The 17,322-nt window shown below is 32.9% G+C and overlaps 1 pseudogene; it reads right to left on the reverse strand.

Moving 5' to 3' along the window:
• Window positions 1–634: 634 nt before the first annotated feature.
• LOC139904169 (dicer-like protein 4) lies at window positions 635–7,123 on the reverse strand (annotated as a pseudogene).
• Window positions 7,124–17,322: the final 10,199 nt, after the last annotated feature.

A 17,322-nucleotide genomic window follows, 5' to 3' on the forward strand; every position in this document is an offset into this window, starting at 1 on the left:
TATCTCAAGTTGAATGTCTTATGTCTCTAATGAAGAGGTTAAAATTTTTAAGGACGTCGAATGAAACTCATTCCGGTTTTACTCCATTAATCTAAAACATAATACGATTCAGATTGACCCGATTTTAAGTAATTATGTCAAAATTACGTCCATTGACCAGTAAGCAGACTCGAGTTACAAGAAAATGACTATATAATGCTACAAAAGTTAAAACAATACTTCAAGAGTATATCATCAAATTTCAACAAAAACTCATGGTAAAAGATATTACTAATTAGCTACAAACTTTAGAGTTACATGTGACACACATTAGTTAACAACAACTCTAAGCTTATAAGGATTCGACCACAATTTAGATACCATATATAACGCCCCCAAAGCTTAAACAATATTAATGTTACAACTAAAACCGTGACAAAATATATTAGTTAACTACGACTTTAAAAGTGGAAGATATTAGTTAACCACGTTTTTGAGCTTACAAGGACTCGCACTTCTCCGATGACGAACACTTTATACCACTAGATTTCATCAAGTTTGCTTTAGAACAATTTGCTGCTAAGACTAATAGAATTATATTATATTATATTATATTATATAATATAACTACTGAAAACAAACTGTATGAGTGATGAGTTCAAATTGGTACAATTTTCTTTCCACATAATCCTTAGAAATAGACCAAAGATACAGTAAATACATACAGGAAAAAAAAAAAAAAAAGCCACTAATATGTGAGAAGAAAGATAACTAAGTCACATAATTGTGTCATGATTAGGCATACTACTTTAATAATGGTGTATAAGTTTATGTCTCCGATACAGGGCTCTATGGTACTAACGCCCATTAGTTCAAGGTGTCAATAATCCCTATCCCTAAGAGAGCTCCCAATAGAGTAATTCCTCCACTTTAGTCCAGGTTCGCCACATCAGCGCAACCTCAGCACTTCCTTTCCAGGACTAACTCAGGATTAAACAATGCCAACAATGACACTCATTCTTTCCATTAATTAATTAAATGTACAAGTTTGAAAGAAAAAAGTACCACATGTATATACATGTCTTCCGTCCAGACTTATGATTAAAAAGGACTTAAACAAGGACTAAGAGCTGGACTAAAGCGTGGACTAGAGGCTGGACACCTTGCTGCCATTGGTGTCCTCCTGGACTAGACCCTGGGCGGAGTGGAGGACTAGATCGTTGGGAGTTCTCTAAGAATTATGATAATATACACATAAAGTGACCGGAAGAAGCGCCAAAATCTACTTTTTTAGATACCCATTTTGTTTCAAGTACCAAATCACCCCTTGAGCGGCAAACTCAGCAGCATCTTTCTTTTTAGCTCGATGATCTCCAATGCACTCCAAAACTGTATTTGAGGCTTCTTCGATTGTCATACTCACTTTAAATGCAAACCTAATAAAAAGAACGCAAAAGTTTAAATAAAGATCAGATATCTAAATTTGGGTTCAGTTACATTTCAAATGTTTTTAAACTTGCTGTTTGAGGTGTGCCGGTCCTATTTCGTCAAAACATTCAAACAATGGGGGTTTCCAACAGTTGACAGCACATATTTCATACAGATGTGATTTTGCTGATGATTTGCGCAACGCATCACCTGAAATTCTTTATTCGTAAGCATCAATCTTTTAACAAGAAACAAATATTTATGAATAACAAACTTCTAACTAGAATATAGTCACTGTAACCTGCTGGTGCTAGTAAGTTGCTATTAGCACTGGCATTTGAAGAACTGCATTCAGGCATCGGCTGCACCATACGTCTAACACCGCTACAGCTTTTTATAGAATTTTCAGAACCGGAATGCACTTTTTGAAAAACGCTTCCAAGTTCGGTTGAGTTAACGTCATTAAGTTGGTTGGTTCGTGAAACAACTACATCTGTTGGTGTTTCATCGTATCCGATTAATTTCGCTTCCATCTTTTGGCTCACTTTCAGAACTTCCTCCAAAGATTTCATCTTTGTTTTGTAACCTTTTTCCTGTAAACAAAGAAGACATAATTACACAGATAGTCCCTGTGGTTTGCCCAAGTTTGCACGTATAGTCCCTGAACTTTTTATTTTGCACTTGCAGTCCTTTGAATAGTAATTTTTTTACAGTTTAAGAATGTAAATCGATACAAGTTTTTTATAAGTAACACCCCTTTGATTTTCAACTATTAAATGGACTTGATTAATAGCAAACGTAGTATGTGTGTTATGGTGCAAGAGTTTTTACCTTCAATGACAAATACAATTTCTGACACGCAATTCTCTTGGCGGTTTTTTTGTTAAAATTGGAAGCACAAGCACTCTCGGAAATTTCTTTACCATCAACGATTGCTTCAACCGTAAACGTTTTATCTTTCTTTACCGATGGAAACGTCAATTCCCAATTATAAAACTGGCAAAGTTCTTGAAGTTCTCTTATGGGATTTAGCTGCAATGCTGAAAACTTCATGACAGGATCCAAAAACGAGATCATTATCTTCCAAACTAAATCCAAATTAAATCCCGAATCAAGAAGAATAGCACCAACACACGATTCCACCAAATCACCAAGAGCCTGAAATTAAAAATTACAATTTCAGGACACGAGACACAACAATATACACCACAGATAATTGATTAAAAAAGGTTACCTTAGGACATGGTACAGTTTCAACCAAACCGTCCTTTGACGAACAAGTCTTAAAGAATTCGGCGTACTTATTCATTGACTGAATCAAATTACTAGAATCGCATAGCATAAACTTGTAGAACGATCTATTAACAGCTATACCAGCGAAGGAATTATTGTTGACCGATAAGGATCTTAGATCGGTCAACTGACCCGGCTTCAAGTTCGGATACACCGAATAAAGATAAGATGTGATCAAGTAATCCAATACCGCATCTCCAAGAAACTCCAATCTCTGCTTACAAAAATATGCACATGTTACCATAGTACTAATCCTCTTATATCTATATCTATATCTATATCTATATCTATATCTATATCTATATCCGTATCTATACATATTATAATACTCCCTCCGTCCCAAAATAACTGCCCCACTTCTTAAGTCTTTTATTCACAACTTTGACTCTGAATATTTTGGTTTGTGTTACATAACATTTGATTAATAATACCAATGAGAACACGTTTAAAACCTAGTCCATTCATATGAATTTCATCAGATATTATATAAAACGAACAAAGATATTTAAAGTCAAAGATGTGAAAGGAAGACTTTTAAAAAGTCAAACGAGACAATTATTTTGGGACATAGGGAGGAATAGAGTTACCTGATAGCAGCCACCGCAATTATTATGGTAAGATGGATGTAAGAACGCCTGTAAGAGAAGGCCTTTATGTTGAAACTGATACCCCAAAAGGCCTTCAAGGGTAGGAATGTCAATTTGCGCACTCAAAGAAGTAAAGACCGTGCTTGAAGCGCACATGTTAGCAACATGGGAATCTTTAAAGTCAACTGGAATACCGATCCATTTTAGAAACGCGATTGCGGCTTTAAAACCGCTATCAACTATAAACGCTCCTACAAGAGCTTCAACAATGTCTGCTACGGTTTTCTTTTGTAACCAATGATGACCTTTATTGCATCTAACTTCCATGTTTGCACCAGTCTTTAAATTGCTTTCATGCGAAGAATGGATGTTTAATCTCGTGTTATCGTTACATATCACCGAACATCTTCGACCAAAGGGATAAAAATGGGACGGCTCAAATGGTTGATCACGTATATATACCTACAAAATACATCAACTGAATTAAACATTGATGCAATTTAGAGGTCAGATAAAATGGTCATGCAGGGTAACAAGTCAAAATAGGTACTTTTTGATATCAGGGAAATATGAATACAATCTAAAACTTTTATCTTGATATAAGCAATTTAAAGGTTTTATGCATCAATAATACACTTCGTATGACTTTTGAGCCATATGACCCAGTTCCCTTTTTAATTTTTCCTTATTTACCCATTTGACCCATTAGAGATGCAACACAACCCAAAAAATACAAATATGACGCATTACAAAAAAGATTTATTTCAAATATTTCACACTATGAAACATAAAAATTCTATTCCAGATTACGCATACATAAAACTTACATGCAAATTGTTCAATACCGCCAGCTTGAATAAATGGGAATTGCTAACCATATTTGAACGTTTGCGAGTAAGTTGTCCTTCATCAAGAGCGTGGTTTAATAGGAAAAGGTGTCGTCCAACTGCAAACTTAAGAAAAGCATCACCCAAAACCTCAAGCCTCTCAAGAGAAAACCGCTCATTGCATCTCTCGGTTGTAAGTGCTTCAAGAATCTGACAGAACATACAAAACGATAAGAATAAAATAAAATAAATACTTTTTCTAAACTAGCTAAAAAGAACCAGAGAGTCTTACACGATCTACAGAAACTTCTGATCCTTCAGAGAATGAAGAAGATAACCTATGTCTCAATTCAATTGCAACAAGAAAGCTTTCTAATCGGTGTATAACCGAAGGCAATAAAGACAGTGTACTTCCAATTTCCTTTGAAAACCCGATAATTTTCAGTACACACATTTCGGGAGGTAACTCCACAAAATGCTCTTCCTTTTCACGTGGTTCTGTTGCAATAACACAAGTATATGAAAAAACAATAATCAATTAAAATTAAATTTGGAATCTTTTTAGTGAAGAAGACGCTACAGTTCTCATGGGTCAGAGGGAGTGCAACCCTGATTTGCTGTGTACCCAGGAATGTATTTTCTTAATTTTTCTAAACTGAAGTATATTGAACATTGTGGGTTGTACATGATGTGGCCATTTCGACCCTTTTAGAATATAAATGGGTCAATATGGGTCAAACGAGTCAGATAAAAATTTATAGTGGAACGAGTGAAATGGATGAAAAACCTCAAACAGGTTAAAATTCGCCACACCATATTCCTATTATGATCGCACATCAAAAATTTCGGATTGTTATTGTAAACACAAACTTTTTGGTGATCATACTTGTCATGATAGTTAATGATGAATATGTGGACAAGATAGTTTTGCAGACCAATCCAACGTGACCGAAACTAAAAAGTACCGGTTTGACCCGTGACCCAACCGACCACCACCAGGTCCCACCCTCTGAAATCATCTAAAATTTACCGGAACTTCCTCTCTTCTTCAGTAGATTGTCCAACCGAAAGAGTTTTTTTACTTTCAAAAGAGGCTGGTTCGGGTGCAATAATTCAATTTGAAACCTGATCATAAATCAAGAAGCGTGCGTTATTAAATAAGCCAATATTTGCACAGAGATATTAGGCATGTCTACAGTAGAAACTTACACTTCAGCAAAATGATCAACGTACCTTTTTTCATCTTTAAACACACTGAATGAATTTCGATCAGGAAGATAATCTGAAACGAAGAAAAAAGTATCCTTGCAAGGCACATATACAAAACTATGTAATATGTCATTGATCTGAGTGGGCCCGTTGGCGAGATGCAAACAATTATTCATGTAAGACGTTTGTACAATATCTTCCGGATTTTTGAAAATTGGCGACGATAAACATTTTGTAATGAGGTTCCAGTCCACAGAAATTGATTTTTGGTGTTCATTAACAATCACGGGTAGCAATAAGTAAAACGTCGAGGCTATATTGCTGACATCATCTTTGCCTAATCGAACATAATCCATAGTCAATTCTGACTTGTCTATTATAGCTTTCAGCCACATCTCTTGAAATTTCTCCGCTAGTACAATCTTGTATAATTATCAAATAACATAAACTAATTATATATACAGAATCAATGTAATTGAAATACTATTCTAATTTATTTTTTTAACAAGGGGATATAGGATGTTGTAAGCATCAAAATACACGGTTACCTCACTTTTGACCCATTCCCAGTGTTGCAGAACCAGAAATTACTTGACGAGTACTCAGTTTTTGCAACTCGGGGAGTACTCGGTCAAACCTAGTCAAACTCGGAAAATCGGTCAAAAGTCAAGATTACTCAGAAAATAAGTCAAAATTGGTTAAACCTCGGTCAAAGTCAAACTTGGTCAACATTCGAGTACGACACGAGTTGCCGAGCACTCCCTAAATAGTCCCAACTTGCATGAATAACTTAGTTTTTAATGCCGAGCCTTGTGACCATTTAGATTTAAAAGATAACCAACAAAGCCCATTTTAGATAAAAGGTTTGATATATATATATATATATATATATATATATATATATATATATATATTATATATCCTAAACACATTACACACATACTTTATCTTATCGAGTGATAATAATCGAATATGATTACCTCGTTGTCTATAAACTCTGAAACACCACAAGGCACAATATCTGTCAACACGCTTCGACCTCGAACCAAATGTAGATCTAGTTTCATTTTTTCTGCCTCTTGAGGTATGCGTGCTTTTATAAATAAACCAAAATCTTGATAATCTCTATCAGCAGGCGAAGGAGTAAATTTTATGAAATACGAGTTGAGAACGAGTTTTTTATGTTCCACTTTAATCCATGGTTCCCGTAAAGCAGATGGTACAAGCATCTCATGCAGCTCTCTTCGCGAGTTTTCCTCTGTAAATAAATATAAATAAATAAAAATTCATGAGGAGATTATTACTAGTAAAGATCAAAGGAGGAGATATTTTGACCAACTTAATAAAAAATTATTTGAATTGGAGCATGTTTTATATTAAGAATTGAACTAACCATCATCGCTATCTGAATCAGAAAAATCTTGATTTTCGTCATCAACTTCATCATCAGGCAATAGATAGTGTGTCAAGGCACCCGATTCATGTAACTGTTGACACGCTCTCAAACAAGCATCTTTCTTTGCTTCCTCCATAGATGGTTGGGGCAAACCTTCGACTCGATGAATAGGAGCATTAATTAGCAGGAAGAACTATGTAGCAAATTATACCCTTATCAAGTTATCGTGATTAATGTAATATAGCCTTGGCTTAGGGTTAAAGAATCTGCATAATAATGTGATCAACAAGTCAATGAATCTCAAAAGCTTTTCACCGGAAGCAAGGTCGGTCCTATCAGTTGTGATGCCCATTACAAAAAGATAGGATTATGCCCTCAAAACTTTAAACAATAAAGTTAGAACTACAAACTTAAAATAAATCACTTGAAATGATCATTTGCGTGTGTTCAATAATTAAATAAACAGACTTTACTAACATAAAATTTAATTATATTTGAATTATTAAATTTAATAGTAGTAATCTATACTTTCTATTAAAACTATAATGATGATGTCATTATTAGACTATTTTTTTGTTAAAAAAAATTAAAAATAAAAAGAAAAAAAATCTAAGTTATCTTGATGATGTTATTAACATTAATTAAATATTTTATTATTTATTTAGAGTTTTTATCATATATATACTTCTTAACTTTAATAATAACATATTTACCCACTTAAATATGATTATATCATATGAGCCCATTTTAAACATATAAACTAATCATATTTATTCATTTATTCAATCTTAATGTGATACGTCTTTATGCCCTAATTTTTTGTAGCGGTAATTATTCATGCTTGCTTTTTTTTTCCTACTCCGAGCTATGTACTATGATATTAATTACCATAATCAATACATGCTAATCATCTAAGTCTCCTCAACGGTATAAAGCTATTATAAGATGAGAATACATAATGTGATCACTATTAGTTATCGTTATATATCTTTAGCTAACTGGAATTTTTTTTATTGTTGTTAATTTCTCTTAATTGATAGGCTACGGATACTATAAATAATGTTTCGTCACAAAATTGATATGTATATCCAACTAATAACAATTGTTTACTTCTTTTGCTCACATCACCATTAGCACTACAGTTATTGTTTTGACCAACAATATGATGAGATAACAATACTGATTTACATACATATACAACGATATTACTACAATAACGAAAATGATAATGATTCACCTTTCTATTTTGGATTGTCCCATTTCAAGTATCTAATTGATATTTCAATCAATCAGAAGAGGTTATTCTGGAGAGAGAAGATTTCTGATTGGTGGAGAATGGAGTTAGTGAAATTTCCTAAAACTTTGTGCAAAAAGTAACTGGATACTTGTAGTCGGACGGAGGGAGTATTATTATTATTATTATTATTATTATTATTATTATATTATTATTATTATTATTATTATTATTATTATTATTATTATTATTCAAATATAGGTTTTCTTTATGAGATTAATTACGTTACATATGTATGCGAAATACATATCTCAATAACATGTTGTAATGTAAATTTTATGATAAGAAAAAAAATAATTGTGATCAAATTTGAAAGTGAGTGGTGGGTGAATAAATGTAATCAATTATTCTGACTAAGTTAAGTATATCAATATGTTTGTAAAAACAATGACAAGTTTTTTAGTCAGAATATGAGGTTCCACGGGTTATTAAACTATATGACTTTATCATTTACGTTCACTTAATACATAAAACACATCGTTAAATTGTTTCATTTAAACAAACTCGTGATTTCACCAGTCATTTCACTAGTATATTGGATATATAAGCAAGATTTCATTTACTTTTTCATTAACTTTTACCGGTGATTACATTTTGTAAGTAATATTAAATCAATAAAACTTTTAAGTTAAAAGTAACTTAATGAAACTATATTTTCAATAACAATAACTTATATGTTATATTTAGCCATAATAATAGTTAAATGAGAACTAATTATGAAGCGAACATCTATCATAAGACTTGTTAAAAATATAAGACTATTGAATGTTGTTTTATTCTAATAAATAAATAAATTATAGTCTCATGGAAATGTTTACCTTTGAAATGTAAAATGTATGTATATTGTCATACAAATTTATAAAAAGAATACAGAAGAAATATGACAATAAAAACAATGAGTAAACTAATGAAATAATTATGGGACGTATAGAGTGATAGAACTGTAATCCACACGATTATAGTATGTAGCATTTTATTTTATTTACATATAAAAAAAATAAATAAATGGGGCCCACGCACTCTGTAGAACCAATAAAGTTATTTTTTCTTTTCTTATCGTTTTCTTCATGTAGTAACGTGCAATTTTATAACCTTAGGTTAAAATTTTAAAATTTCTTCTCAAAATTTCATAGTTGAACTTAAATATTGATGCCCCTCGTCTTATGATGCCCAGTGCAGTCGCAAGTCTCGCCCATCCTCAAGTTTGACCCTAACTGGAAGTTAAAACTTTGACTCCTTACATATGAATGGGTCAACATGAGTTATGGGCTATGACTAATGGGTTAAACAAAACTTTGAAGCTAACAAATTGGGTCATAAAAGGTTGCATGTCACGGAAAAATTTCATCTTTGAACACATAATACAGTTTCCGGGAAGTTGTGATGTGGTCCAGCGGTTGGTGGCCTGCCTCCTTTAAGGGAGGTCGGCCCGTTGCCTACATATTAAAAACACAATTTCATCCATGTCATGAAGTATCCACCCATGACACATTTTTCATATCATTTGGGGGGTAAAGGGAGGAGGTTTTACTTGGTTGTGCCCTTGGCTCGGTTTCAAGGTTTCCTCCCGGCAACGATGGGGGTGGGGTTATTATCGCTGCATCGGCATAGTCGAAATGGGAGATGATCGCAACGGGTGTTTTAGTCCCTATCGGGTGATCCCGTTCAAACAAAAATATAATACAATTTTCGGACTACTATTTATAAATATACTTTAGATCATATTTAAGGCATTATCTTAATTTTTTAATTGTTTAATGATAAATAAAAGAAAGTAGAAAATATAGACATCAACACCGCCCAAACAAAATCGGGTATGTTTCAATCCCAGGCCCATTATGACTCGCTACCAAGCCGTTCGACCTACCCAATTGGCCAACTCTACTTTTGAGTTTTAATGACTCCCGCATGTGGAAGCATAGTCTTACTCGTCATGTGGAAGTTTTGAGCAATATCGATGAAGTAACGAAACACTAGATGTAGAACTAATAATGGCACCCGTTGAATCTACATTATATGTTTTCTCCTTAAACTCAACACATTCAATTGCAGATGTTCGTAACGATATCTAATTATTCATTTGTGCTTCCTCCTTTTAAAAATTCTGTGCCAACTTCAGCTCCATTTCATTTCCTCTACAGTATATAAACAGTTAAGATTTAGATCTAACTAGTACTGGACCGGACCGCGAGTTGCGGCGGAGTTTTTCGGCTTGAGTATTCATATTTAACGTAGCGTTAGTGTTTACAGACGAAAAACGGGTCATGTTATAATCCCCGTTTTGTATGTTGTTGTGTTTAGAGTTTTTTTAAAAAGTGTGTGTTTTTAACGCAGCTAGTTTCATTTTGTTTGTAAAATTAGTTTGAGTTTAATGGTAGTCTCGGTGAACAATAACGCCCGACGAACAGAAAGGTACAGCCGGCTAGAAATCGTGGTGGGTTTCGTGGGATATTTATGTATGTAATATCAAAATTACACTTTATACCCCTAAAATTTATGGTTTTCACCGCTGTAGAAATGTACAGTTGAACATACCTGAGGGGTGGTAAGTGAAAATTGGTAGTGTGAACATGGCGATGTTGACGACATTTTTTTGAAGGGGGGCGACACAATGACCCACTTCTTTTAGTATATAGGGAAAATATCAAAAAACATTACTAAAATAAGGGTATAAATTGAGCCGGATTGCGGCATGCGTGTACGACCTCTTGATTGTATATAACTAGCAACGGTTTCAGGAAGATCGAATCTTATTACAACATGTTTGGATATCAAGTCCTTCTTCACCAACTCTAGTTGCTACTAACAAATTCACCATACCACCTTAGGCTACCGACTACCATTAGCAGCCGCCAACAACTTCATCAGTAACAAGTAGCCACTAGTGGCTGCCAGAAAACCACCAATAGCACAAGCAGCAGCCGCAACCACTAAGTGTAGCCACCTACAGCCACCCTAAACCGCCAACGACCGCTAGCAACCTCCCTTGGCCGCCATCAGTCGCCAACAGTCATGGGTTGCCGCCGATTTCCTCCGGGCCACTGCAACCTACGGATTTCAACACACAAAAAACACTACAACCACATGTCCAACAAATCAAAGTCTTTAACCCAAGAACCGAAAACCAACCTAAAAGGGTATAAAGCTCCTGTCAAAGCTCGCTACCTACACCCACCCATAAACGCAAATCCGGCAAAGAGGCACAAAAGTTAAGAAAGCGTCGGACTAACTGTAGTGACCCAAAATTTTTCATGATTATATATTATATGAGATTCATATTTACATGATTAAATGTTTCCAACATGTTAAGTAATCAAACTTGTTAAGACTTGATTAAATTGAAATGAGTTTATGTAGACAATGGACCACCCAAATTGACCGGCGATTTACGAACGTTAAAAATTGTAAAAACGACATGATATATATATATATATATATATATATATATATATATATATATATATATATATATATATATATATATATATATATATATATATATATATATATATATATATATATATATATATATATATATATATATATAACATGATATTATGATGAGTAAGTATCTCACCAAATATATTAACAATGAGTTATATACATAAAATGAGACTATTGGACTAAGAAACTCGAAACGATATATATAACGGCTATCGTTATAACAACGTCTTACTAAATACATATGTATCATATTAAGATATTAATACACCATGTTTAATATGATAAAATGATAATTAAATATATCATTAAGTGTATTAACAATAAACTACATATGTAAAAACAAGACTACTAACTTAAGGATTTCGAAACAAGTTACATATGTAACGATTATCGTTGTAACGACATTTTAATATGTATATATCGTATTAAGATATATTCATACACCATGTTTTCATGGTAATATAATAATTTAACATCTCATTAGATATAATAAACAATGGGTTAACTACATTAAATGAGATCGTTAACTTAAAGGTTTCAAAACAACACTTACATGTAACGACTAACGATGACTTAACGACTCAGTTAAAATGTATATACATGTAATGTATTAAGATGTATTAATACACTTTTGGAAGACTTCAAGACACATATCAAAACACTTATACTTATCAAAGTTGGTCACAATTACATTCTCATTCATTTTCATCAACAATTCTACTCGTATTCATTCGTATTCGTACTCGTACAATACCCAGCTTCTAGATGTATATACTGTTGGTATATACACTCAATGATCAGCTCTTTAGTAGCCCTAAATGATTACCAACATGTGGAACCAACCAATTTGGCAACTAGCATGAATGATTACACCAAAAATCAAACTAATGGAGCCTATATCACAAGGCATATTCACGTGAATTTCAACACACACAAACACATTTTGATTTCAACTTTCATGCATCAAACTACTCTCTCTCAAGTACTCTCATATTGTTCTAAGTGTTCTTCATCATTTTCTTCATAATCTAGCTCAATCTAGCTCAATCTAGTTAACCTAGATCAACATACAAAACAACTACTCAAGAACACATCAAGAACACTTCCAAGTTTGCAAGTCTACTTACAAGCTTTCTAATCCATTCCAAGCAATCATCTAGGATCAAGAAACATTTGTTATTTACAGTAGGTTATCTCTATAATTCAAGGTAATACTCATATTCAAACTTTGATTCAATTTCTATAACTATAACAATCTTAATTCGAGTGGAAATCTTACTTGAACTTGTTTTCGTGTCATGATTCTACTTCAAGAACTTTCAAGCCATCCAAGATCCTTTGAAGCTAGATCATTTCTTGACACTTCCAGTAGGTTTACCTACTATACTTAAGGTAGTAATAATGTTCATAACATCATTCGATTCATATATATATATAACTATCTTATTCGAAGATTTGAACTTGTAATCACTAGAACATAGTTTAGTTAATTCTAAACTTGTTTGCAAACAAAATTAATCCTTCTAATTTAACTTTTAAAATCAACTAAACACATGTTCTATATCTATATGATATGCTAACTTAATGATTTAAAATCTGGAGACACGAAGAACACCGTAAAACTGGACATACGTCGTCGTAGTAAAACCGGGGGCTGTTTTGGGTTGGATAATTAAAAACTATGATAAACTTTGATTTAAAAGTTTTTCTTATGAGAAAATGATATTTCTTATGAACTTGAAACTATATCCAAAAATCATGGTTAAACTCAAAGTGAAAGTATGTTTTTCAAAATGGTCATCAAGACGTCGTTCTTTCGACTGAAATGACTATCTCTTTCAAAAACGACTTATAATATATATTTCCAACTACAAACCTATAATTTTTCTGTTTAGATCATTAATCTTCGGTTCGATATGAAACCATGGCAATTTGTTTCACTCAAAACGGATTTGTAACGAAGAAATGATGGGTAAAACAAAATTGGTTAAAATTACTAGTTTTAGCTACGAAAATTTTATAAAAAATCTATACTAACCATAACTTAACTAACTTATATTGTATTATACATGTAATCTAACATATATTATGTAATCTTGATAGACCATAGACACGTATACAATGTTTTGACATATCATATCGACGTCATCTATATATATTATTTGGAATAACCGTAAGTCACTCTATATGCGGTAATGATCGAGTTAGCATATAAAGGGTCGAGGTTGATTCTAAAATAATATATATACCTTGAGTTGTGATCGAGTCTGAAACTTGTATACACTGGGTCGTGGATTGATGCGAGAAAATATATTGATTTATGCACTACTAACTGGGGACTACTAATTGTGGACTACTAACGTTGGAGTGCTAACTTAACAACTTAAATCGTTAAAACGTAATAAAACATGTTGTGAATATATTTCAATCATACTTTGATATATATATATATATATATATATATATATATATATATATATATATATATATATATATATATATATATATATATATATATATATATATATATATATATATATATATTGTTATAGGTTCGTGAATCGACCCGTGGCCAAGTGTTATTTTCCGACGAAGTGAAAATACGTGAAAGTGAGTTATAGTCCTACTTTTAAAAATCTAATATTTCTAGGATGAGAATACATGCAGTTTTATAAATATTTTACAAAATAGACACAAGTACGTGAAACTACATTCTATGGTTGGATTGTCGAAATCGAATATCACCCTTCAAGTCTGGTAACCTAAGAATTAGAGAAATGGCCTCTAATTGACGCGAATCCTAAAGATAGATCTATTGGGTATAACAACCCCCATTCAGGTTATGGATGGCTTTAGTACTTCGATTTAAATGTTGATTGCGATTGCCCATATATAACATACTTGCGAGTATGCAGGGGATATTCTATATGCATTAAAGTTAATGTCGGTTACTAGGTGTTCATCATACGAATGATTTTTAACACTTGCGAGTGTATGTATATGAAAAATGAAATCTTGTGGTCTATTATTATTTCAACTTGATATATAGGTTAAACCTATAAATCACCAATATTTTTGTTGACGTTTTAAGCATGTTTATTCTCAGGTGATTATTAAGAGCTTCCGCTGTTGCATGCTAATTTAAGGACAAGAATTGAAGTCAGCATGCTTGTAATATATTGTTTAAAAATTGCATTCGGAGATTTAAATCGATGTGTAATATTATTGTAAACCATTATGTAATGGTCGTGTGTAAAACGTTATCTTTTAAGATTATCATTACTTGATAATCTACGTTATGGTTTTAAACCTTTATCGATAAAATAAAGGTTATGGTTTGTTTTAAAAATGAATGCAGTCTTTGAAAAACGTCTCATATAGAGGTCAAAACCTCACAACGAAACCAATTAATATGAAACATTTATAATCGATATGAACGGGATATTTCAGTTGGTATCAGAGCGTTGGTCTTAGAGAACCAGAAATTTGCATTAGTGTGTCTAACCAAGTTTGTTAAGATGCATTAGTGAGTATGGGCTTTGATCGTATTTACTTTAAAAACGATTGATTAACACTTTTGTTGGAAACTATATATTTTTACATGTAAATATTATGTGGTATATTACTAATTTGTTAGTTAATGTGTGATAGATGTCTACTTCTAGTACCAATCCCATCGACTCACCTAATAACAATGAAGAGTCGAATATATTTTGGAAAGATTCACAAATTCCCGAAGAAGAACCGAAAGAAGAGGAACCGGAAGAAGAAGAAGTTCCGGAGGAAGAAATATTAAAAACTACAAAAAGGGTTAAATAAAAGAAAAATCATCAATTAATGGACCAAAGTTAAAAATGGTTTGTGGTGTCTCCACTGAGGAGGAAAAATATTGGGAAGATTATCAATTTTCTGATGAATCGGATCCCGACGAGGATTCCGACGATGTTATAGAAATTACCCCGACCCAATTTAATGAAGCAAAAGAAAACAATAAGGGAAAAGCCATAAAAATAGAAAAAACCGATCCCAAATCTGATGAACTCTATCGTAAACACCCGTATTTCTTAAATTTTAACTATAACCCGGGAACATCTAAGCCACCAGGTTTTTCTAAACCATTTGTGAAAACGACGGCTTGTATTAGAGGAGCACCATGTATCCCTAGGAAATTTGCAAAATGAACCAAGTCCGAGGAGGAAGAAACAAGTGAGTCAGAATAAAGAGTTGTAATTATGTTATGTAATATATGTATTGTAGTGTGCTTGTACTTTTATGTTATATGTAAACATTGCTTGTATTGTTTGTTAATTATCCTTTACGAATCTAATCCTCGTCTATTTTATAGTATAAAAACACAAAATGGATGTTAAGGATAGACAACCGAATATTTTAGAAGACCTACCAGGGGATATGATTGATGAAATCTTGGCTAGAGTTAGTCAGAATTCATCGGCACAATTATTTATGGCGAAATTAGTTTATAGAACATTTGAAAGACGTTCCAGGCATGCCTTAGTTTATAAAAGGCTTTCCTTCGATAGATGGTGTATATCACATTGGGGAGACCTTAAGTTACGCCGTGTTTTCTTTAAGGCATTAAGTGCGGGAAACCCAAATGCAATTTTACGCTACGGGTTGAGAGCCTATTTTGACTCCACATATACCAACGTAGGACTTCGTTCTTTAGAAAGAGCTTCAAACATGCAACTTAAAGAAGCATGTTATATTTACGGGTTAGTAATGTTCGCTTCTCACCAAATTGAGAAAAAGAACATCGGGTTGCAACTTCTAAATAAAACATTCCCACAAGTGATGGATTCAGTAGTTGGGGTGAGAAATAAGGTTTTTAGATTATTACGGGGCTGTTGGGCATTACGTAACCCCCGTCCTTTTGAAAACGTTACAACGTGCTGTCTTGTCAACGACCACAATGGTTATTTTCCACAAGACCAAGGATGGGAAATAGTATTAGTAAAACCAGAATGTGTGACTTATTTCTGGACCTATGAATTACGCATGTTTATTGCTTTTGCTGAACGACTTGCGCTTAACTAGAATTGTCTTCACAACTGCCTTGTATCAAAGTGATTGTGTGCTATATTTCATGCTATATGTATGATAGTGCTCCAAATGAACATATATTTAGGCACAATATCCTTCCAATATGTAAAGCTTTTAGTTGCAATTGTTCTATTTTTATGTAATATTCGTTTAAATAAATAAGTGCGAAGACAAAAGAAGAAACGACGATTTGAAGATGCAAATGACCAAAAAGCTCAAAAGTACAAAGTACAATCAAAGTGGTTCAAATTATTGATGAGAAACATCTCAAAATTACAAAAGTACAAGATGCAAAACGCAAAATACAAGATATTAAATTGTACGCAAGGACGTTCAAAAATCCGGAACCGGGACCAGAGTCAACTCTCAACGCGCGACACAACGGAGCTAAAATTACAAGTTAACTATGCACATAAATATAATATAATATATAAATAATTCTTAAAAATTATATATATATTATATATATTTATAAAACCGTCGGCAAGAAGCAAACAACAAATGTGAGCTGTCCCAGCTGGCCATGCGATCGCATGGCCAGGAAGAAGGAATTCCATGCGGTCGCATGGCATACTTTTTCAGCTCAGGTCCTATAAATTTCGCAGTTTTTGGTCGAATATCTACACCTTTTTCTCTATCTCTCAATCTCACGTATATATATATATATATATATATATATATATATATATATATATATATATATATATATATATATATAATATAATTTTAATTTTAATAATAAGGGTATGTTAGCGAATGTTGTAAGGGTGTAAGTCGAAATTCTGTCCGTGTAACGCTAAGCTA

This window comes from Rutidosis leptorrhynchoides, chromosome 4 (genome assembly GCF_046630445.1).
Source record: "Rutidosis leptorrhynchoides isolate AG116_Rl617_1_P2 chromosome 4, CSIRO_AGI_Rlap_v1, whole genome shotgun sequence".
Classification (NCBI taxonomy): domain Eukaryota; kingdom Viridiplantae; phylum Streptophyta; class Magnoliopsida; order Asterales; family Asteraceae; genus Rutidosis; species Rutidosis leptorrhynchoides.